This window comes from Oncorhynchus nerka, linkage group LG26, assembly GCF_034236695.1.
Source record: "Oncorhynchus nerka isolate Pitt River linkage group LG26, Oner_Uvic_2.0, whole genome shotgun sequence".
Lineage (NCBI taxonomy): Eukaryota > Metazoa > Chordata > Actinopteri > Salmoniformes > Salmonidae > Oncorhynchus > Oncorhynchus nerka.
Genome location: NC_088421.1, coordinates 48,928,144 through 48,952,030, shown reverse-complemented (window position 1 = coordinate 48,952,030; position 23,887 = coordinate 48,928,144). Strand labels below are relative to the sequence as shown.

The 23,887-nt window shown below is 46.6% G+C and overlaps 1 protein-coding gene and 1 pseudogene across 1 annotated transcript in view; one reads left to right on the top strand and one right to left on the bottom strand.

Annotated features, from left to right (window-relative positions):
* The first annotated feature begins 1,138 nt into the window (after positions 1-1,138).
* LOC135564789 (ADP-ribosylation factor-like protein 6-interacting protein 1) overlaps positions 1,139-23,887 on the top strand; it is a 24,383-nt pseudogene continuing 1,634 nt past the window's right edge.
* Positions 19,875-23,887, bottom strand: part of LOC135564787 (uncharacterized) — a 16,712-nt gene continuing 12,699 nt past the window's right edge. The window contains exon 5 of the mRNA XM_065010844.1: positions 19,875-20,113. The gene's annotated coding sequence lies outside the window, so the exon portion shown is untranslated. The remainder of the gene's footprint in view (positions 20,114-23,887) is intronic.

Sequence of the window (23,887 nt, the reverse complement as noted above, 5' to 3'; positions counted from 1 at the left end):
AATCACGGCCGGTTGTGATACAGCCTGGATTCGAACCAGGGTGTCTGTAGTGACGCCTCTAGCACTGAGATGCAGTGCCTTAGATCGCTGTGCCACTCGGGAGCCCCATGTATTTTTGTTAAACTTTTTTTTTTATGTTGATTTGCTGGCTGATATTTTTCTTTCTTGCACGGTGATGCCAATGAAAATACAGTAAAAGTAGTAGTTTTATTCTAGAATGCTTTCTCCAGGTGGAAAGATTGATACTGTAAACTGAACATGGGTAATGAAAGAACATACAGATTTTTAGGACTCTCCCCTCTGTACACTTTTACATTGTAGTTATGAGACGTAGAAAAACAAAGACTGAAATGTGCTTCTCTGCTTTGGATGAGAAGCCACACTGTTTAACAATCTGGTATTTACACTGATGTGGAAACAGGATGGCTGGAGAAAGCTGGCTAACGGTTTTCAGTGGTCTAAAAGAGACAACTGTTGTGTGCCAGACTTTTGACCAGGGTACAGTTTGGGACTTGGCCAAGGAAAGGAATTCACTTCAGACTATCCAGTAATGGTTAAAGCCCAGTGAGCTCATTCACCAGTCTATCAGCCAATCTATATCCAGTAATGGTTAAAGCCCAGTGAGCTCATTCACCAGTCTATATCCAGTAATGGTTAAAGCCCAGTGAGCTCATTCACCAGTCTATATCCAGTAATGGTTAAAGCCCAGTGAGCTCATTCACCAGTCTATATCCAGTAATGGTTAAAGCCCAGTGAGCTCATTCACCAGTCTATCAGCCAATCTATATCCAGTCCGCGAGGGGGAAATGTAACACAGAGCCCTGAAGACATCAGCAGTGGTCCAAACGCCTGACTGATATTAAATTCATCATCCAATTCCATTTAAGCTAAATCTAATCAATCAAGTGATTTGTGAAATTGGTCAGAGGTTCACCAATTCAATTATTGCTCATTCTTCTAATTTCCTTGTGGTAGGAGTTTCCTCCTGCTTAAACAAACCGTTTATTGATTTAAAATTAATTTGGGTCGTAAATGTCAGCCGAGTAATTTTATTTTGGGCAATGCCGAGGAAAGAGGCGTGAACTACATTACCCACAATTCCTTTAGCCATGACGTTGTTCGCAAGTCCATCCAACGGTTGGTCTGTGAACTGCAAAATCTACAAAGAAGAGAGGGAAGCGTCTGCTGCGCCCCTGGGTCGTTTTAAATTTGCCTTTAAAACATCACCGAAAACTTAAACAACCGCTAGCTATGGCAGAGGGAGACAACAAAAGCGCCAACGTACTCGTAAGTAACGTTATCACACTTTCGACGTGACAAGCTTTTGTTCCTGAATTTAGGTAACGTTAACGTCGTAGTGTTGCTTGACTGCTGTCTTTCGCTTGTCAACGGCCTTCGAAATGCGAACAATTAACCAGCTATGCTAGCGAAGGAGGATTAGTGAAAATGAGAACCGTGCCCAACAAATTAAATCATTAATCTGACCATCTGAGCAAATTAACAAAGCCATACAATACATGGTTTGTTAGACGGCCTATGTATCATTTTACATAGGCCGTTAACAATTAACGTTATGCAGTCTAATATCGTCCTTATAGCTAACATTATTGCTCGGCTAACTAGCTGTTCTCGCATGATACGGCTAATTGGTGAAAGGTGTTTTTGTGGCTGGCTAGCCAACACAGCGGCTGTCCGTAAGGTTATTTTAAATGTGACACGTTCAGCTGACAAGCCGAGAGAGCCCACGTCTGGCTAATTTGGATCTTGTGACATTTATTTAACATCCCCTTTGAAATTACCAAATGTGCGTTACCTTAACTATTTGATTAGTCGCCGAAAGATGACTAATATATTTGGTGTAAAAGTTAGACGATTTACTCAATAATTAAGCATGGATAGAGTGAATAGTGTAATTAAGACCATGGTCAGACCGTGGTCGCTGCTCGGACCGAGGGCAGAACGGCGATACATTTGAACGTCGACTGGTAACCTAGATGGTGTGATAACACTGACCTGTTCTAAACGAAATCCGGGGAATACAAAACCAAATTGAGCCTATATATTAATGAACGTTAAGACTGAATTTCAGTATATACCCTTCCCAGACAAGTCTTCCGGTTTTCATTGTGCAGTTCTGAGGCTAACATTTTTTAATTAAATGGTAATGCCCGAGAAGACTGTTTGAAGGATATATTGGCACTGGTGGTGTTAGGCCCGAGATAAAATCACATTTTATTGGTCACATGCACATGGTTAGCAGATGTTATTGCGAGGATAGCGAAATGCTTGTAGTCGAGGGCAAATCTGCCGCAAATCTCCCCCTGTCAGAGTCAAATACTTTCCTCAACACCGCCTTCGAGGGCATTTATACAACGGGTTAGGAACATATTCAAATAATGATTGCCATATTTTCATTAACGGTATCTTAATTCATTTATTAATACAATTTCATCCTTCCACAATATATAGTCCCGATACAAATAGGCATTTTAACGTCGAAGATTTAGCAGGTGGTAATTTGTGAGGTAGACACAGGCTGGAATGCTGTTTTAACCAATCAGCATTCAGGATCTGATCCGCCCGTTGTATAAATTGCCCTTGCAACATTGATTGATTGGAGTTAGAGGAATAGAAAGCCACTGATCTGGAAGATGAAAATGATGAGGGTATCAGTCATCCAAAGCGCAGAAACGCCTCCTAATGTTACCAACTACAAATGCCGAAATATGGATGAGATGCATCCTAGAGCTGGGTGAAGGTCACAACAAACTAACGTTCTCATTTAATCAACACGGTTAAGTACAAGCATATTACATTTGTAATCTTATAGAGAACAGTCTAATGATTCATTCTGTGATTCATAATGACATGGGCTAAAGAGAACTACTTACAAGCCCTAAACCAACAATACAGTCTATTACTTGGATGACTGTAGTCTTTGACAATTTTTTGGAGGGCCTTCCTCTGACACAGTGTAACAGTATAACTTTAGACCGTCCCCTCGCCCATACCCGTGCGCGAACCAGGAACCCTCTGCACACATCAACAACAGTCACCCTCGAAGCATCGTTACCCATCGCTCCACAAAAGCCACGGCCCTTGCAGGGCAAGGGGAACTACTACTTCAAGGTCTCCGAGAAAGTGACGTCACTGATTGAAACGCTAACTAAGCTAGCCGTTTCACATCCGTTACAACAGCCTAGTATATAGGTCCTGGGTGCCAGGAAGCTTGGCTCCAGTGACGTACTGGGCCGTGCGCGCTACCCTCTGTAGCGCCTTACGGTTGGATGCCAAGCAGTTGCCATACCAGGCGGTGATGCAACCGGTCAGCATGCTCTCGATGGTGCAGCTGTAGAACTCTTGAGGATCTGGGGACCCATGCCAAATCTTTTCAGTCTCCTGAGGGGGAAAAGGCATTGTTGTGCCCTCTTCAGGACTGTCTTGGTGTGTTTGGACTATGATAGTATGTTGGTGATGTGGGCACCAAGGAACTTGAAGCTCTCAATCTGCTCCACTACAGCCCCGTTGATGTGAATGGGGGTGTGTTCGGTCCTACTTTTCCTGTAGTCCACGATCAGCTCCTTTGTCATGCTCACATTGAGGGAGAGGTTGTTGTCCTGGCACCACACTGCCAGGTCTCTGACCTCCTCCCTATAGGCTCTCATTGTTGTCAGTGATCAGGCCTGCCACTGTTGTGTCGTTAGCAAACTTAATGGTGGTGCTGGAATCGTGCTTGGCCACGCAGTCGTGGGTGAACAGGGAAACCGGGAGGGGACTAAACACGTACCCCTGAGGGGCCCCCGTGTTGAGGATCAACGTGGCAGATGTATTGTTGCCTAGCCTTACAACCTGGGGGCGGCCTGTCAGGAAGTCCAGGATCCAGTTGCAGAGGGAGGTGTTTAGTCCCAGGGTCATTAGATTAGTGATGCGCTTCGTGGGCACTATGGTGTTGAGCTGTAGTCAATGAACAAATCACATTTTATTTGTCACATACACATGGTTAGCAGGTTAATGCGAGTGTTGCGAAATGCTTGTGCTTCTAGTTCTGACAATGCAGTAATGTCCAACCTAACAATTTCATAACAATTACCTTATACACACAAGTGTAAAGGAATGAATAAGAATATGTACATAAAAAATATATATATATGAATGAGTGGCATAGGCAAGATGCAGTAGATGGTATAGAGTACAGTATATACATATGAGATGAGTAATGTAGGGTATGTAAACATATAAAAGTGGCATTGTTTAAAGTGGCTAGTGATACATTTCTTACATCAATTTTTCCATTATTGAAGTGGCTGGAGTTGAGTCAGTATGTTGGCAGCAGCCACTCAATGTTAGTGATGGCTGTTTACCAGTCTAATGGCCTTGAGATAGAAGCTGTTTTTCAGTTTCTCGGTCCCAGCTTTGATGCACCTGTACTGACCTCGCCTTCTGGATGATAGCGGGGTGAACAGGCAGTAGCTCGGGTGGTTGTTGTCCTTGATCTTTATGGCCTTCCTGTGACATCGGGTGGTGTAGGTGTCCTGGAGGGCAGGTAGTTTGCCCCCCCCGGTGATGTGTTGTGCAGACCTTACTACCCTCTGGAGAGCCTTACGGTTGTGGGCGGAGCAGTTGCCGTACCAGGCGGTGATACAGCCCGACAGGATGCTCTCGATTGTGCATCTGTAGAAGTTTGAGTGTTTTTGGTGACAAGCCGAATATCTTCAGCCTCCTGAAGTTGAAGAGGCGCTGCTGCGCCTTCTTCACCACACTGTCTGTGTGGTTGGACCATTTCAGTTTGTCCGTGATGTGTACGCCGAGGAACTTATAACTTTCTTCCCTCTCCACTACTGTCCCGTCGATGTGGAAAGGGGGTGCTCCCTCTGCTGTTTGCTGAAGTCCACGATCATCTCCTTTAATTTTGTTGACGTTGAGTGTGAGGTTATTTTCCTGACACCACACTCCGAGGGCCCTCACCTCCTCCCTGTAGGCTGTCTCGTTGTTGGTAATGAAGCCTACCACTGTAGTGTCGTCTGCAAACTTGATGATTGAGTTGGAGACGTGCATGGCCACTCTGTCGTGGGTGAACAGGGAGTACAGGAGGGGGCTGAGAACGCACCCTTGTGGGGCCCCCGTGTTGAGTATCAGCGGGGTGGGGATGTTGTTACCTACCCTCACCACCTGGGGGCGGCCCGTCAGGAAGTCCAGGACCCAGTTGCATAGGGCTGGGTCGAGACCCAGGGTCTCGAGCTTGATGACGAGTTTGGAGGGTACTATGGTGTTAAATGCTGAGCTGTAGTCGATGAACAGCATTCTCACATAGGTATTCCTCTTGTCCAGATGGGTTAGGGCAGTGTGCATCATTCTCATATAGGTGTTCCTCTTGTCCAGATGGGTTAGGGCAGTGTGCATCATTCTCACATAGGTGTTCCTCTTGTCCAGATGGGTTAGGGCAGTGTGCATCATTCTCACATAGGTGTTCCTCTTGTCCAGATGGGTTAGGGCAGTGTGCATCATTCTCACATAGGTGTTCCTCTTGTCCAGATGGGTTAGGGCAGTGTGCATCATTCTCACATAGGTATTCCTCTTGTCCAGATGGGTTAGGGCAGTGTGCATCATTCTCACATAGGTGTTCCTCTTGTCCAGATGGGTTAGGGCAGTGTGCATCATTCTCATATAGGTGTTCCTCTTGTCCAGATGGGTCAGGGCAGTGTGCATCATTCTCACATAGGTATTCCTCTTGTCCAGATGGGTTAGGGCAGTGTGCATCATTCTCACATAGGTATTCCTCTTGTCCAGGTGTGAAAAGGCAGTGTGGAGTGCAATCATCTGTGGATCTGTTGGGGTGTTATGTGAATTGTGGGTCTAGGGTTTCTGGGATGATGGTGTTGTGAGCCTTGACCAGCCTTTCAAAGCACTTCATGGCTACCTACATGAGCGCTACGGGGTGGTAATCATTTAGGCAGGTAACCTTCGCTTTCTTGGGCACAGGTACTATGGTGGTCTGCTTGAAACGTGTAGCTATTACAGACTCGGGCAGGGAGAGGTTGAAAATGTCAGTGGAGACACTTGTCAGTTGGTCCTTGCATCCTCTGAGTACACACGTCCTGGTAATCCGCCTGGCCTTGTGAATGTTGACCTGTTTTAAAGGTCTTGCTCACATCGGCTACGGAGAGCGTGATCACAGTCGTAGCACCCGCTTGAATTTATCTGTATTTCACTACATTCTCGAGCAGTTGTTCCCAAACTAAAACTCGGTCCAGGTTCATCTGGACTGTTTTGAAATTGGGTAGGTAGTGCATCAGTTTTTCTATTGTCAGTCATTGCATTTCTTAGAGATATTTATTTTATAACCTTTATTTAACTAGGTATGTCAGTTAAAGAACAAATTCTTGTTTACAATGACAGCCTACTGGGAACAGTGGGTTAACTGCCTTGTTCAGGGGCAGAATGACAGATTTGTACCTTGTCAGCTCGGGGATTCGATCCAGCAACCTTTCAGTTACTGACCCAACACTCTAACGACTAGGCCACCTGCCGCTTATAACTAATGTCCTTTTTTTTGCTTATAGATTTAGTGTTAATGTTATTCACTCAAATATCACATTAATAGACATTAGCCATGGCAAAATGTATGGAAGTGAATGAAAATTGGCTTCAAAACTGAATTTTCTCAGTACACCAAGATTTTTTTTGTAGAACTGCAGGAAATATGCTTTTTAAAACAGCAAAAATTAGTTGTCTAGCAACAAGAGGGGTGTAAACAGTTTGTGGCCATAGAAATGGATGTGCAGGGGGTGCTCCCCAATGCTTGCAAGGGGAGCCTGAGTGGGAGAAGGTTTGGGAACTGCTGTTCTAGAACAGTGATGGAACACTAGAATCTGGTTGAAACTGTCTTCAGTTAAATCGTGCTTTGTCAGCTTAACGACAGCTCTCAGATGCGGCAGTCAGGCCTTGTCTATCGTTGATTACATTCATCCACCGAACAAACCTACCACTGTCTATCGTTGATTACATTCATCCACCGAACAAACCTACCACAGAGGATCAACTGACAACTAGGATGGATCACGATGATGATCTGTGTGGCAAAACAAGTCTGTAATGTTAATAGCTATGCCTTTTCCTGGCTGGCTGTGGGTCATGAGACGACATGGTGTTTAGTGCCCTTGGAATAGAGATGTCTGTATGAAGACGGGTCTTTGTGGTGTCAGCACAACGTGGGATTATTTCACTTCCCCGACCATTCACAATGACACCTCTGTTTTCCTCAACCCTTCGGCCCTGTGGCTCTGCTCAGCCGCCAACTGATAGTAGTAGAGGGATGTTTGGAAGTCAGCAGGGCTTAAGGTATTAGCAAGCCATTAAACAGTGGTATTTCTGTGGTGCAGTCTGTTTGCGTCTAAATGGCACCCTAGTCCCTATATAGTGCACTTCATTGACCAGAGTCCTATAGGGTGCCATTTGGGACTCAGCCTAGCTCCTTAGATGAACAGGCTAAACTGTTAACTATATGTGAATTGGAGTTCAGCGTTGTTTGGACTGAGAGTTAGATGGCTTTTCTTCTGAGTGCACCAGTGCATCTTGAGTCCTTGTCAACCTGACCTGTTATCAGGCTGCGTTTTCACACACCTTGGGGGGACTACTGCCGTGGCCTAGTTATTGCCTTACCTCCTTACTCCATTTGCACACACTGTATGTAGATTTTCTGTTGTGTTATTGACTGTACGTTTGTTTATTCCATGTGTAAATCTGTTAACACCTGGCTCTGCAATAGACTAGTGTTAACACCTGGCTCTGCAATAGACTAGTGTTAACACCTGGCTCTGCAATAGACTAGTGTTAACACCTGGCTCTGCAATAGACTAGTGTTAACACCTGGCTCTGCAATAGACTAGTGTTAACACCTGGCTCTGCAATAGACTAGTGTTAACACCTGGCTCTGCAATAGACTAGTGTTAACACCTGGCTCTGCAATAGACTAGTGTTAACACCTGGCTCTGCAATAGACTAGTGTTAACACCTGGCTCTGCAATAGACTAGTGTTAACACCTGGCTCTGCAATAGACTAGTGTTAACACCTGACTCTACAATAGACTAGTGTTAACACCTGGCTCTGCAATAGACTAGTGTTAACACCTGGCTCTGCAATAGACTAGTGTTAACACCTGGCTCTGCAATAGACTAGTGTTAACACCTGGCTCTGCAATAGACTAGTGTTAACACCTGGCTCTACAATAGACTAGTGTTAACACCTGGCTCTACAATAGACTAGTGTTAACACCTGGCTCTGAATAGACTAGCGTCCTGTCCAGGAGGTGTACTGGTAGATCAAGCTACCTCCTAACCTCTGTCTCTGGCGTGTGTCTCGGTCGGTGTCTGTGTTCCAGGCCCAGGAGACGGCCCAGCTGGAGGAGCAGCTGCAGGGCTGGGGAGAGGTGATCCTGGCTGGGGACCAGGTCCTGCGTTGGAAGAAACCATGGTTCCCTGGAGCCCTGATGGCAGCCACCACACTGGTCTTTATGTGAGTAGTACTCACACACACAGCCCTGATGGCAGCCACCACACTGGTCTTCATGTGAGTAGTACTCACACACACAGCCCTGATGGCAGCCACCACACTGGTCTTTATGTGAGTAGTACTCACACACACACAGCCCTGATGGCAGCCACCACACTGGTCTTTATGTGAGTAGTACTCACACACACAGCCCTGATGGCAGCCACCACACTGGTCTTTATGTGAGTAGTACTCACACACACACAGCCCTGATGGCAGCCACCACACTGGTCTTTATGTGAGTAGTACTCACACACACACAGCCCTGATGGCAGCCACCACACTGGTCTTTATGTGAGTAGTACTCACACACACAGCCCTGATGGCAGCCACCACACTGGTCTTTATGTGAGTAGTACTCACACACACAGCCCTGATGGCAGCCACCACACTGGTCTTCATGTGAGTAGTACTCACACACACACACAGCCCTGATGGCAGCCACCACACTGTTCTTCATGTGAGTAGTACTCACACACACGATGCATACCGCTGTCCTGTCACGCTCTTACACACACATTACACACAGCTGTCCTGTCACACACTCACACACGCTCTCACACACAGCTGTCCTGTCACGCTCTCACACACAGCTGTCCTGTCACACACTCTCACACGCTCTCACACACAGCTGTCCTGTCACACACTCACACACGCTCTCACATACAGCTGTCCTGTCACGCTCTCACACACAGCTGTATTGTCACGCTCTCACACACAGCTGTCCTGTCACACACTCACACACGCTCTCACACACAGCTGTCCTGTCACGCTCTCACACACAGCTGTCCTGTCACGCTCTCACACACAGCTGTCCTGTCACACACTCTCACACGCTCTCACACACAGCTGTCCTGTCACACACTCACACACGCTCTCACATACAGCTGTCCTGTCACGCTCTCACACACAGCTGTCCTGTCACGCTCTCACACGCTCTCACACACAGCTGTCCTGTCACACACTCACACACGCTCTCACACACAGCTGTCCTGTCACACACTCACACACGCTCTCACACACAGCTGTCCTGTCACACTCTCACACACAGCTGTCCTGTCACACTCTCACACACGCTCTCACACACAGCTGTCCTGTCACGCTCTCACACACAGCTGTCCTGTCACGCTCTCACACACAGCTGTCCTGTCACGCTCTCACACACAGCTGTCCTGTCACGCTCTCACACATGCACGATACATACAGCTGTCCTGTCTCTAGCACACACCTGGCCTCGCTCACACACACACACCAGGGCTTGACATTCAGGTAAATTTGCCAGTAGCACACCGGGCCAGTACCAAGTGGCGACTACAGGCTCGTGGGCGAGATCACAGGAGAAAGTTATTTAGGCAGAATTTTAATCATGGGTAATCACAATCAGCATGGTGGCTCCAGCAGGGGTTACAGTCAGCATGGTGGCTCCAGCAGGGGTTACAGTCAGCATGGTGGCTCCAGCAGGGGTTACAGTCAGCATGGTGGCTCCAGCAGGGATTACAGTCAGCATGGTGGCTCCAGCAGGGGTTACAGTCAGCATGGTGGCTCCAGCAGGGGTTACAGTCAGCATGGTGGCTCCAGCAGGGGTTACAGTCAGCATGGTGGCTCCAGCAGGGGGTTACAGTCAGCATGGTGGCTCCAGCAGGGGGTTACAGTCAGCATGGTGGCTCCAGCAGGGGGTTACAGTCAGCGTTATCACAGAACACCACACAGAGAGAAGACAGACACACGATGGACAGGCACGCCCACACAGAGACCGAGTTTAGTTAAGTAGCCTGGTACGAGCCAGAACAGCACAAGACAGGAGCCCAATCCCCTGTTTCTGTAGCATGAGGCAGCTTGTTTTTTTGAAGTTTTATAAATAGTTTAACTGTGTACATTGTTAAAGAGGATGGAGGCCTACCCTTTATGCATTTGAATGGCTGATGCTGTGTTTTATAAATAGTTTAACTGTGTACATTGTTAAAGAGGATGTAGGCCTACCCTTTATGCATTTGAATGGCCGATGCGGTTCCTTTGTCATGCCGGACACTCCTGTTATGCAACACTGCCAATTGCAGTTGAGGAATAGATCATACAGCAGTGGATAGCTTGGATCCTCTTTTCAGTTATTACCATCAAAACTGTTGTCTTTTCCCAGATTGCATTTCGACATGTTGTCCAGTGACTGGGCTCATTGGAACACGTTTCTTTCCACACGGCACTGAGCTGTGGAAGCAGTTGTGTGCTCTTGCCACCATACAGTTGCCTAGTGGTTAGAGCGTTGGGCCAGGAACTGAAAGGTTGCTGGAATGAATCCCCCGAGCTGACAAGGGGAAAGAAATCTGCCGTTCTGCCCCTGAACAAGGCAGTTAACCCACTGTTCCTAGGCCGTCATTGAAAATAATTTGTTCTTAAAACCGACTTGCCTAGTTAAATAAAACCTGTAATATTTAGCTCTATTTAATCAATAATCTATTAACCAAAACAGTGGATGACAACAACATACATCTATTAACCAAAACAGTGGATGACAACACAATACATCTATTAACTAAAACAGTGGATGACAACAATACATCTGTTAACTAAAACAGTGGATGACAACAACATACATCTATTAACTAAAACAGTGGATGACAACAACATACATCTATTAACTAAAACAGTGGATGACAACAACATACATCTATTAACCAAAACAGTCCAAACAGTGGATGACAACAACATACATCTGTTAACTAAAACAGTGGATGACAACAATACATCTGTTAACTAAAACAGTGGATGACAACAACATACATCTATTAACCAAAACAGTGGATGACAACAACATACATCTATTAACCAAAACAGTCAAAACAGTGGATGACAACAACATACATCTATTAACCAAAACAGTGGATGACAACACAATACATCTATTAACTAAAACAGTGGATGACAACAACATACATCTATTAACCAAAACAGTGGATGACAACACAATACATCTATTAACTAAAACAGTGGATGACAACAACATACATCTATTAACCAAAACAGTGGATGACAACAACATACATCTATTAACCAAAACAGTCAAAACAGTGGATGACAACAACATACATCTATTAACCATAACAGTGGATGACAACACAATACATTACATTTACATTTAAGTCATTTAGCAGACGCTCTTATCCAGAGCGACTTACAAATTGGTGCATTCACCTTATGACCTCCAGTGGAACAGTAGTGCATCTAAATCTTTTCAGGGGGAGGGGGGGTGAGAGGGATTACTTTATCAATACATCTATTAACTAAAACAGTGGATGACAACAACATACATCTATTAACCAAAACAGTGGATGACAACAACCTACATCTATTAACTAAAACAGTGGATGACAACAACATACATCTATTAACCAAAACAGTCCAAGTAGTGGATGACAACAACATACATCTATTAACCAAAACAGTGGATGACAACAACATACATCTATTAACCAAAACAGTGGATGACAACAACATACATCTATTAACCAAAACAGTGGATGACAACAACATACATCTATTAACCAAAACAGTGGATGACAACAACATACATCTATTAACCAAAACAGTCAAAACAGTGGATGACAACAACATACATCTATTAACCAAAACAGTGGATGACAACAACATACATCTATTAACCAAAACAGTGGATGACAACACAATACATCTATTAACTAAAACAGTGGATGACAACAACATACATCTATTAACCAAAACAGTCAAAACAGTGGATGACAACAACATACATCTATTAACCAAAACAGTGGATGACAACAACATACATCTATTAACCAAAACAGTCAAAACAGTGGATGACAACAACATACATCTATTAACCAAAACAGTGGATGACAACACAATACATCTATTAACTAAAACAGTGGATGACAACAACATACATCTATTAACCAAAACAGTCCAAACAGTGGATGACAACAACATACATCTATTAACCAAAACAGTCCAAACAGTGGATGACAACAACATACATCTATTAACCAAAACAGTCCAAGCAGTGGATGACAACAATACATCTATTAACCATAACAGTGGATGACAACAATACATCTGTTAACTAAAACAGTGGATGACAACAACATACATCTATTAACCAAAACAGTGGATGACAACAACCTACATCTATTAACCAAAACAGTGGATGACAGCAACATACATCTATTAACTAAAACAGTCCCAGTAGTGGATGACTACAACATACATCTATTAACCAAAACAGTGGATGACAACAACCTACATCTATTAACCAAAACAGTGGATGACAGCAACATACATCTATCAACCAAAACAGTGGATGACAGCAACATACATCTATTAACTAAAACAGTCCAAACAGTGGATGACAACAACATACATATATTAACCAAAACAGTCCAAGTAGTGGATGACTACAACATACATCTATTAACCAAAACAGTGGATGACAACAACATACATCTATTAACCAAAACAGTCCCAGTAGAACCTGGTTGACCAGGTGCTGGACTGGTGACCGGATCCACCAGTGGTTTACAGGGATCCTTCATCTCACCTGCCCAAACCTAAATGTCCCACTTAAACACTGTTACAGAGGAGAGACCTGAGAACGAGGCCCTGGTTAGAAGACCACTCCAGGATGAATGTAGCACCACAGACTTTTAGGCTGCACATACAACAGTTGCTAACGTTGTGTTGTATACTAAGTGTTTTATTTTTTTATATACAACCAAGTGTCTTCACTTTTCTCTCTGGGTGGGTGGAGGTTGAATGTTGTTTTTTTCAACAACACAAAAAAAAATATATATATATATATTATAAAAGTAACAATACTTGCTTTATTGGTCCATTTGCATGGATATTCTTTATTTTTGCAGTCACAGTACCTAACCTGACACACACACACACACATCACAGGCTTGGGCGCAGGACATACCTGGAACTTTCACTTTCACAGTACCTAACCTGACACACACACATCACAGGCTTGGACGCAGGACATACCTGGAACTTTCACTTTCACAGTAACTGACACACACATCACAGGCTTGGGCGCAGGACATACCTGGAACTTTCACTTTCACAGTACCTGACACACACATCACAGGCTTGGGCGCAGGACATACCTGGAACTTTCACTTTCACAGTACCTGACACACACATCACAGGCTTGGACGCAGGACATACCTGGAACTTTCACTTCACAAGTCCTGGGAGTCTTCTGCTTCCTGAACCATTGTAGACCCCATAAGGTGACGGATATTTGTCTGGAATGACATTTACCACGTATGATGGGAGAGGGAACTGGACCACCTGGACCCAGTGTCTCATTGTGGGGGAACCACTCCAGACCGCTGCAGTATGAGACCAGTCTGAACGGTCTGGATTCACCATTTATACATCACCAAGTGGATTTGAGAATCTGGAGCAGCAGTCATGTACTTAGAACAGCTGATTTTTTTTTTTGACAAAATGAAACCAGTTATATTTTGATATTTCCAGGTCAATGTGTAGGCCTAATATATCCTATTCTAATCAAATATGCCAACAAAATATTGTGGTTTAATGTGAAAACATATATCCACTGTGTTTGGGCTGGTATAAAAACAACCGTCCCACTCATAGAGGTTAATGATCAGAGATCATTCAATAAAGTCAAGTTTAGCTACTTACTTGTCGGATCACTGTCCCATTTGGTCCAGCTCAAATGGATCACTGTCCCATTTGGTCCAGCTCAAATGGATCACTGTCCCATTTTTGGTCCAGCTCAAATGGATCACTGTCCCATTTGGTCCAGCTCAAATGGATCACTGTCCTATTTGGTCCAGCTCAAATGGATCACTGTCCCATTTTTGGTCCAGCTCAAATGGATCACTGTCCCATTTGGTCCAGCTCAAATGGATCACTGTCCCATTTGGTCCAGCTCAAATGGAGTTGTCTGCAATTTATTTTTTGGGATCGGGACAAATGTTTCCATGACAACAGAGTTGCTGTGGGCAGCAAGATCCCGGTGTTCCTCATCAATCAAGTTCCCTGCAGCATAAGCATTCTTAATGAGTTCGCAATGGAGCACAGTTGTCACAACAGCACCACCCATCTGCTGTTTTCACTTCTCCCTGTATAACTAATCAGTAACGCTAGGCTACTGTCTTCACTTCTGCCCAGAAAAAAACTTGCATCTGTGATTTGTGAATAAGGGTCATCCATGCACTTTTTTTTTTTACGTAAAAGGCCACTCAAAAATGTGTAGTTTTGTCACATAAAACAAAATGCCACAGATCTCTAGTTGAGGGAGCATGCAATTGGCATGCTGACTGCAGGAATGTCCACCAGATCTGTTACGAGATAATTTAATGTTAATTTCTCTACCATAAGCCGCTTCTAAAGTAATTTTAGAGAATTTGGCAGTACGTCCAACCGGATTTACAACTGCAGACCGTGTGTATGGCGTCGTGTGGTTGAGCGGTTTGCTGATGTCAACATTGTGAACAGAGTGCCCCTCGGTGGGGTAATGGGCAGGCATAATCTACGGACGACGAACACAATTGCATTTTATTGGACGGGCAATTTGAATGCTCAGAGAGACTGTGATGAGATTGAGGCCCATTGTCGTGCCATTCATAGGGCCTCATGCATTTATTTCAAGTGACTGATTTCCTTATTTGAACAGGAACACGGTAAAATCTTCAATTGTAGTATGTTGCGTTTTATATTTTCGTTCAGTATAGTAAATGTAGCTTTTCAGAACCCTTGATAGAATACCTCATTTCTCTGGTGTCCGCTTGTTTTGACTTGCAGTGGAATTGAGACATCTGACCCCCCTCTCTCTCTTCCCCCTTCCTCCAGGATGATCTACTACCTGGACCCCTCGGTGCTGACCGGCCTGTCCTGCACTGTCATGCTGCTGTGTCTGGCTGACTACCTGGTGCCTACCCCCGCACCGAATCTTCGGATCCAACAAGTGGTGAGAGCCTGGGGTATATCTGGGGTACAGGGTGGGTATATCTGGGGTGGGGTGGGTATATCTGGGGTACGGGGTGGGTATATCTGGGGTACGGGGTGGGTATATCTGGGGTACGGGGTGGGTATATACGGGCACGGGGTGGGTATATACAGGGTGGAGGGGTATATCTAGGGTACAAGGTGGAGGGGTATATCTAGGGTGGAGGGGGTATATCTAGGGTGGAGGGGGTATATCTAGGGTGGAGGGGTATATCTAGGGTACAAGGTGGAGGGGTATATCTAGGGTGGAGGGGTATATCTAGCGTACAGGGTGGAGGGTGGGTATATCTAGGGTGGAGGGGTATATCTAGGGTGGAGGGTGGGTATAGCTGGGGTGGAGGGTGGGTATATCTAGGGTGGAGGAGGTATAGCTGGGGTGGAGGGTGGGTATATCTGGGGTGGAGGGTGGGTATAGCTAGGGTACAGGGGTATAGCTAGGGTACAGGGTGGGTATATCTGGGGTGGAGGGTGGGTATATCTGGGGTGGAGGGTGGGTATATCTGGGGTGGTGGGTGGGTATATCTGGGGTGGTGGGTGGGTATAGCTGGGGTGGAGGGTGGGTATAGCTGGGGTGGAGGGTGGGTATAGCTAGGGTGGAGTATAGCTGGGGTGGGTATAGCTGGGGTGGAGGGTGGGTATATCTAGGGTGGAGGTGGGTATATCTAGGGTGGAGGGTATAGCTGGGGTGGAGGGTGGGTATATCTAGGGTGGAGGGGGGTATCTAGGGTAGGGTGGAGGGGGGTATATCTGGGGTGGAGGGTGGGTATATCTGGGGTGGAGGGTGGGTATATCTGGGGTGGAGGTGGGTATAGCTGGGGTGGAGGGGGGTATATCTGGGGTGGAGGGTGGGTATAGCTGGGGTGGAGCTGGGTGGAGGGTGGGTATAGCTGGGGTGGAGGGTGGGTATATCTGGGGTGGAGGGTGGGTATATCACACACACTGGGTCTATTTCAGTGTCTGGCAGTGAGTTCTGCTGGTTCATAAGCCCATGTTCTCACCTGAGCCTGAAATGGGTAGTTGTGGCTCAGCAGAAATGAAGGGCACTTCCCCAACTGCCTTATCAGATATCATATGGCCCCATTGATCGACTCCTCTCATTCTACTGAGCTGGTTCTGATCAAGTGTTCCTGTTCAGATGGATGGAGAGATGTAGGGATAGCTGTTGACTGAATAAAACCACTGGTCTTGGATATAATGGTAATAATATCACTCTCCTTCCTCTCTTTTCCTTCCTCCCCTCTCCTCCTCTCTCTCTCTTTCTCCTCCTCTCTTTCTCCTCTCTCTTTCTCCCTCTCTCCAGGTCTTCAGAGCAGCAGCAGCGTTTCCATGAGATCTGTGGTAACCTGGTGAAGACTCAGCGTCGCATCCTGGGCTGGTGGAAAAGACTCTTCTCGCTCAAGGAGGAGAAACCCAAGATGGTACACACACACACACACACCGAGACCCACTTTAGCTCTGTCGTCTGTTCTAGAACGGGGTCTCTCGTCTGTTCTAGAACGGGGTCTGTCGTCTGTTCTAGAACGGGGTCTGTCGTCTGTTCTAGAACGGGGTCTGTCGTCTGTTCTAGAACGGGGTCTGTCGTCTGTTCTAGAACGGGGTCTGTCTGTTCAAGAACGGGGTCTGTCTGTTCTAGAAAGGGTCTGTCTGTTCTAGAACGGGGGTCTGTCGTCTGTTCTAGAACGGGGTCTGTCTGTTCTAGAACGGGGTCTGTCGTCTGTTCTAGAGGGTCTGTCGTCTGTTCTGGAACGGGGTCTGTCGTCTGTTCTGGAACGGGGTCTGTGTCTGTTCTGGAACGGGGTCTGTCGTCTGTTCTGGAAGGGGTCTGTCGTCTGTTCTGGGAGGGGTCTGTCGTCTGTTCTGGAACGGGGTCTGTCGTCTGTTCTGGAACGGGGTCTGTCGTCTGTTCTGGAACGGGGTCTGTCGTCTGTTCTGGAACGGGGGTCTGTCGTCTGTTCTGGAACGGGGTCTGTCGTCTGTTCTGGGCAAGGGGTCTGGTCTGTTCTGGAACGGGGTCTGTCGTCTGTTCTGGAGCGGGGTCTGTCTGTTCTGGAACAGGGGTCTGTCTGTTCTGGAGCGGGGTCTGTCGTCTGTTCTGGAACGGGTCTGTCGTCTGTTCTGGAACGGGGTCTGTCGTCTGTTTTGGAGCAGGGTCTGTCGTCTGTTCTGGAACAGGGTCTGTCGTCTGTTCTGGAACGGGGTCTGTCGTCTGTTCTGGAACGGGGGTCTGTCGTCTGTTTGGAGCAGGGGTCTGTCGTCTGTTTTGGAACGGGGTCTGTCGTCTGTTTTGGAACGGGGTCTGTCGTCTGTTCTGGAACGGGGTCTGTCGTCTGTTCTGGAACGGGGTCTGTCGTCTGTTTTGGAACGGGTCTGTCGTCTGTTCTGGAACGGGTCTGTCGTCTGTTTTGGAACGGGGTCTGTCGTCTGTTCTGGAACGGGGGTCTGTCGTCTGTTCTGGAGCGGGTCTGTCGTCTGTTCTGGAACGGGTCTGTCGTCTGTTCTGGAACGGGGTCTGTCGTCTGTTCTGGAACGGGGTCTGTCGTCTGTTCTGGAACGGGGTCTGTCGTCTGTTCTGGAACGGGGTCTGTCGTCTGTTCTGGAACGGGGTCTGTCGTCTGTTTTGGAACGGGGTAGTGATGTCACTTCCGGTTGTCTTCCCACAGTACTTTGCGTCGGTGATCAGCAGTCTGGTGACGGTGGCCTGGATGGGACAGCAAGTCCACAACCTTTTCCTCACCTACCTGATCGGTACGTACCAGCACCTGTCTACCTGCCTGTACCTGTACCCTACCTACTTACCTACATGCACACTACCTACCGTATCTACATGTACACTACTGACCTATCTGTACCCTGCCTCCCTACCTGTACCCTACCTACTGACCTACCTGTACCCTGCCTCCCTACCTGTACCCTGCCTCCCTACCTGTACCCTACCTACTGACCTACCTGTACACTACCTACCGTATCTACATGTACACTACTGACCTACCTGTACCCTGCCTCCCTACCTGTACCCTGCCTCCCTACCTGTACCCTACCTACTTACCTACATGCACACTACCTACCGTATCTACATGTACACTACTGACCTACCTGTACCCTGCCTCCCTACCTGTACCCTACCTACTTACCTACATGCACACTACCTACCGTATCTACATGTACACTACTGACCTACCTGTACCCTGCCTCCCTACCTGTACCCTACCTACTTACCTACATGCACACTACCTACCGTATCTACATGTACACTACTGACCTACCTGTACCCTGCCTCCCTACCTGTACCCTACCTACTTACCTACATGCACACTACCTACCGGATCTACATGTACACTACTGACCTACCTGTACCCTGCCTCCCTACCTGTACCCTACCTACTTACCTACATGCACACTACCTACCGTATCTACATGTACACTACTGACCTACCTGTACCCTGCCTCCCTACCTGTACCCTACCTACTTACCTACATGCACACTACCTACCGGATCTACATGTACACTACTGACCTACCTGTACCCTGCCTCCCTACCTGTACCCTACCTACTTACCTACATGCACACTACCTACCGGATCTACATGTACACTACTGACCTACCTGTACCCTGCCTCCCTACCTGTACCCTACCTACTTACCTACATGCACACTACCTACCGTATCTACATGTACACTACTGACCTACCTGTACCCTGCCTCCCTACCTGTACCCTACCTACCTACCTGTACCCTACCTACCTACCTACTTGTACCCGTACCCTACCAACGTACCTGTATTCACATCCTTTGACTGGATTAAAATGGACTAAATTGAGGTTTTGTCTCTGATCTACACATTATACCCCATGATGTCAAAGTGGAATTAAGTTTATTATTATTTCTTTTACTAATGAACTATTCAACCCCTTTGTTATTGCAAGCCTAAATAAGTTCAAGAGTAAAAAATGTCCTTAACGAGTCACATAATAAGTTGCATGGACTCACACTGTGTGCAATAATAGTGTTTAACATATTTTAGAATGACTACCTCATCTATTACATAAAGTTATCTGTCAGGTCCCTCAGTCAAACACTGGTTCAACCACAAGGACCAGGGAGGTTTCACAATGCCTCGCAAAGAAGGCCCCTATTGGTCGATGGGTAAAAACAACAACAAATAGCAGGAATTGAATGTCCCTTTTTGAGCATGGTGAAGTTATTAATTACACTTCGGATGGAGTATCAATACACCCAGTCACTACAAAGATACAGGCGTCCTTCAGGCAACTCAGTTGCTGGAGAGGAAGGAAACCACTTGATTTCACCATGGTGATATTTAAAACCGTTAGTTTAATGGCTGTGATAGGAGAAAACTGACCTAAACAACACAGCAATCCACTAAAGTAATAGTGCAAAAAATGTGGCAAATCAATTCACTTTTTGTCCTGAATATGAAGTTTTAATGTTTGTTTGGGGCAAAGTACAGGCACAATCCTAGAGGAAAACCTGGTTCAGTCTGTGTTCCACCAGACACTGGGAGATGAATTCACCTTTCAGCAGGACAATAACCTAAAACACAAGGCCAAATATACACTGTATAAGAAGACGTTGAATGTTCCCGAGTGGCAGTTTCGACTTAAATCTACTTGACAGTCTATGGCAATACTTGAAAGGTTTGCCTAGTAATGATGAACAACCAAGTTGACAGAGCTTGAAGAATTTTGAGAATAATAATGTGCAAATATTGTAGAATCCAGGTGTGTAAAGCTCTTGGAGAATCACCCAGAAGGACTCACAGCTCTTAGACTCACCCAGAAGGACTCACAGCTCTTAGAGACTCACCCAGAAGGACTCACAGCTCTTAAGAGACTCACCCAGAAGGACTCACAGCTCTTAGAGACTCACCCAGAAGGACTCACAGCTCTTAGAGACTCACCCAGAAGGACTCACAGCTCTTAGAGACTCACCCAGAAGGACTTACAGCTCTTAGAGACTCACCCAGAAGGACTCACAGCTCTTGGAGACTCACCCAGAAGGACTCACAGCTCTTGGAGACTCACCCAGAAGGACTCACAGCTCTTGGAGATTCACCCAGAAGGACTCACAGCTCTTGGAGACTCACCCAGAAGGACTCACAGCTCTTGGAGACTCACCCAGAAGGACTCACAGCTCTTGGAGACTCACCCAGAAGGACTCACAGCTCTTGGAGACTCACCCAGAAGGACTCACAGCTCTTAGACTCACCCAGAAGGACTCACAGCTCTTAGAGACTCACCCAGAAAGACTCACAGCTCTTAGAGACTCACCCAGAAAGACTCACAGCTCTTAGAGACTAACCCAGAAGGACTCTCAGCTGTAATCACTACCAAAGGTGCTTCTAACATCTATTGACTCAGGGTTGTGAATACTTATGCAAATTAGATTCATTTTATACATTTGTTATCATTTCTAAAAACATTTTTCACTTTGTCATGATGGGATATTATGTGTAGATGCAACACAACATGTGGAGTAAGTCCAGGGGTATGAATATTTTCTGAAGACATTGTTCCAACCTGTACTAAACCCACCTGGGCTGATGGCTAACTCAGCCTACCTGTACTAAACCCACCTGGGCTAATGGCTAACTCAGCCTACCTGTACTAAACCCACCTGTACTAAACCCACCTGGGCTGATGGCTAACTCAGCCAGCCTGTACTAAACCCACCTGGGCTGATGGCTAACTCAGCCAACCTGTACTAAACCCTCCTGGGCTGATGGTGAACTCAGCCAACCTGTATTAAACCCTCCTGGGCTGATGGCTAACTCAGCCTACCTGTACTAAACCCACCTGGGCTAATGGCTAACTCAGCCTACCTGTATTAAACCCACCTGTACTAAACCTACCTGGGCTGATGGCTAACTCAGCCAACCTGTACTAAACCCACCTGGGCTGATGGCTAACTCAGCCCACCTGTACTAAACCCACCTGGGCTAATGGCTAACTCAGCCAACCTGTACTAAACCCACCTGTACTAAACCCACCTGGGCTGATGGCTAACTCAGCCAACCTGTACTAAACCCACCTGTACTAAACCCACCTGGGCTGATGGCTAACTCAGCCCACCTGTACTAAAAACCCACCTGGGCTAATGGCTAACTCAGCCTACCCTAAACCCACCTGTACTAAACCCACCTGGGCTGATGGCTAACTCAGCCAGCCTGTACTAAACCCACCTGGGCTGATGGCTAACTCAGCCAACCCTAACCTGGGCTGATGGCGAACTCAAACCTGTACTAAACCCTCCTGGGCTGATGGCTAACTCAGCCTACCTGTACTAAACCCACCTGGGCTAATGGCTAACTCAGCCTACCTGTATTAAACCCACCTGTACTAAACCTACCTGGGCTGATGGCTAACTCAGCCAACCTGTACTAAACCCACCTGGGCTGATGGCTAACTCAGCCCACCTGTACTAAACCCACCTGGGCTAATGGCTAACTCAGCCAACCTGTACTAAACCCACCTGTACTAAACCCACCTGGGCTGATGGCTAACTCAGCCAACCTGTACTAAACCCACCTGTACTAAACCCACCTGGGCTGATGGCTAACTCAGCCCAAAAACCCACCTGGGCTAATGGCTAACTCAGCCTACCTGTACTAAACCCACCTGGGCTGATGGCTAACTCAGCCAACCTGTACTAAACCCACCTGGGCTGATGGCTAACTCAGCCAACCTGTAAACCCACCTGTACTAAACCCACCTGGGCTGATGGCTAACTCAGCCAACCTGCTAAACCCACCTGGGCAGCTAACTCAGCCCACCTGTACTAAACCCACCTGGGCTAATGGCTAACTCAGCCACCCACCTGTACTAAACCCACCTGGGCTGATGGCTAACTCAGCCACCTGTACTAAACCCACCTGGGCTGATGGCTAACTCAGCCAACCTGTACTAAACCCACCTGGGCTGATGGCTAACTCAGCCAGCCTGTACTAAACCCACCTGGGCTGATGGCTAACTCAGCCAACCTGTACTAAACCCACCTGGGCTAATGGCTAACTCAGCCAGCCTGTACTAAACCCACCTGGGCTGATGGCTAACCACCTGTACTAAACCCACCTGGGCTGATGGCTAACTCAGCCAACCTGTACTAAACCCACCTGGGCTAATGGCTAACTCAGCCAGCCTGTACTAAACCCACCTGGGCTGATGGCTAACTCAGCCAGCCTGTACTAAACCCACCTGGGCTGATGGCTAACTCAGCCAGCCTGTACTAAACCCACCTGGGCTAATGGCTAACTCAGCCAGCCTGTACTAAACCCACCTGGGCTGATGGCTAACTCAGCCTACCTGTACTAAACCCACCTGGGCTGATGGCTAACTCAGCCAACCTGTACTAAACCCACCTGGGCTGATGGCTAACTCAGCCAACCTGTACTAAACCCACATGTACTAAACCCACCTGGGCTGATGGCTAACTCAGCCAGCCTGTACTAAACCCACCTGGGCTGATGGATAACTCAGCCTACCTGTACTAAACCCACCTGGGCTGATGGCTAACTCAGCCAATCTGTACTAAACCCACCTGGGCTGATGGCTAACTCAGCCAGCCTGTACTAAACCCACCTGGGCTGATGGCTAACTCAGCCAAAAGGTCCCACAACTGTAGCTTACTCATTGCTGCATTATTTCACACAGTCCTGGTGTTCTGAGTTCAAACAATCAGGTTAATACAAGCAGGAGTATTTAGATCCAATCAGGTAGCCTAGTGGTTAGAGCATTGAGCCAGTAACTGAAAGGTTGCTGGATCGAATCCCCGAGCTAAAAATCTGTCGTTCTGCCCTTGAACAAGGCAGTTAACCCGCTGTTCCCCGGTAGACCGTCATTGTAAATAAGAATTTGTTCTTAACTGACTTGCCTAGTTAAATAAATAAAATAAAATACAATCGGTTGTATTCTGGTGTGTGACATTGTAGCTGAATTCTCTCTTCTGCTTTCTCCTGTTGCTATAGTAATGATTACAGTGACAGTTAAAGCCACCTGACACCACTAGAGTCCTTGGACATGTTCCAAATGGCACCCTATTCTCTATAGGGCTCTGGTCAAAAGTAGTGCACTACATAGGGAATAGGGTGCCATTTGGGATACACACCCTGTCAGTTTATGGATCAAGTCAAATTCTGACTCAAATGTTACTTGGTTTATACATGTCTTTGCATACCAGACCAGCACAACAAGTATTGATTGGCACCTTATTCTAACTATATAGTGCACTACTTTTGACTAGGGCCTATTAGGGGTAGTGGACTATATAGGGAATAGGGTGCCATTTCAGACCGAGACCCAGCATTAGCTA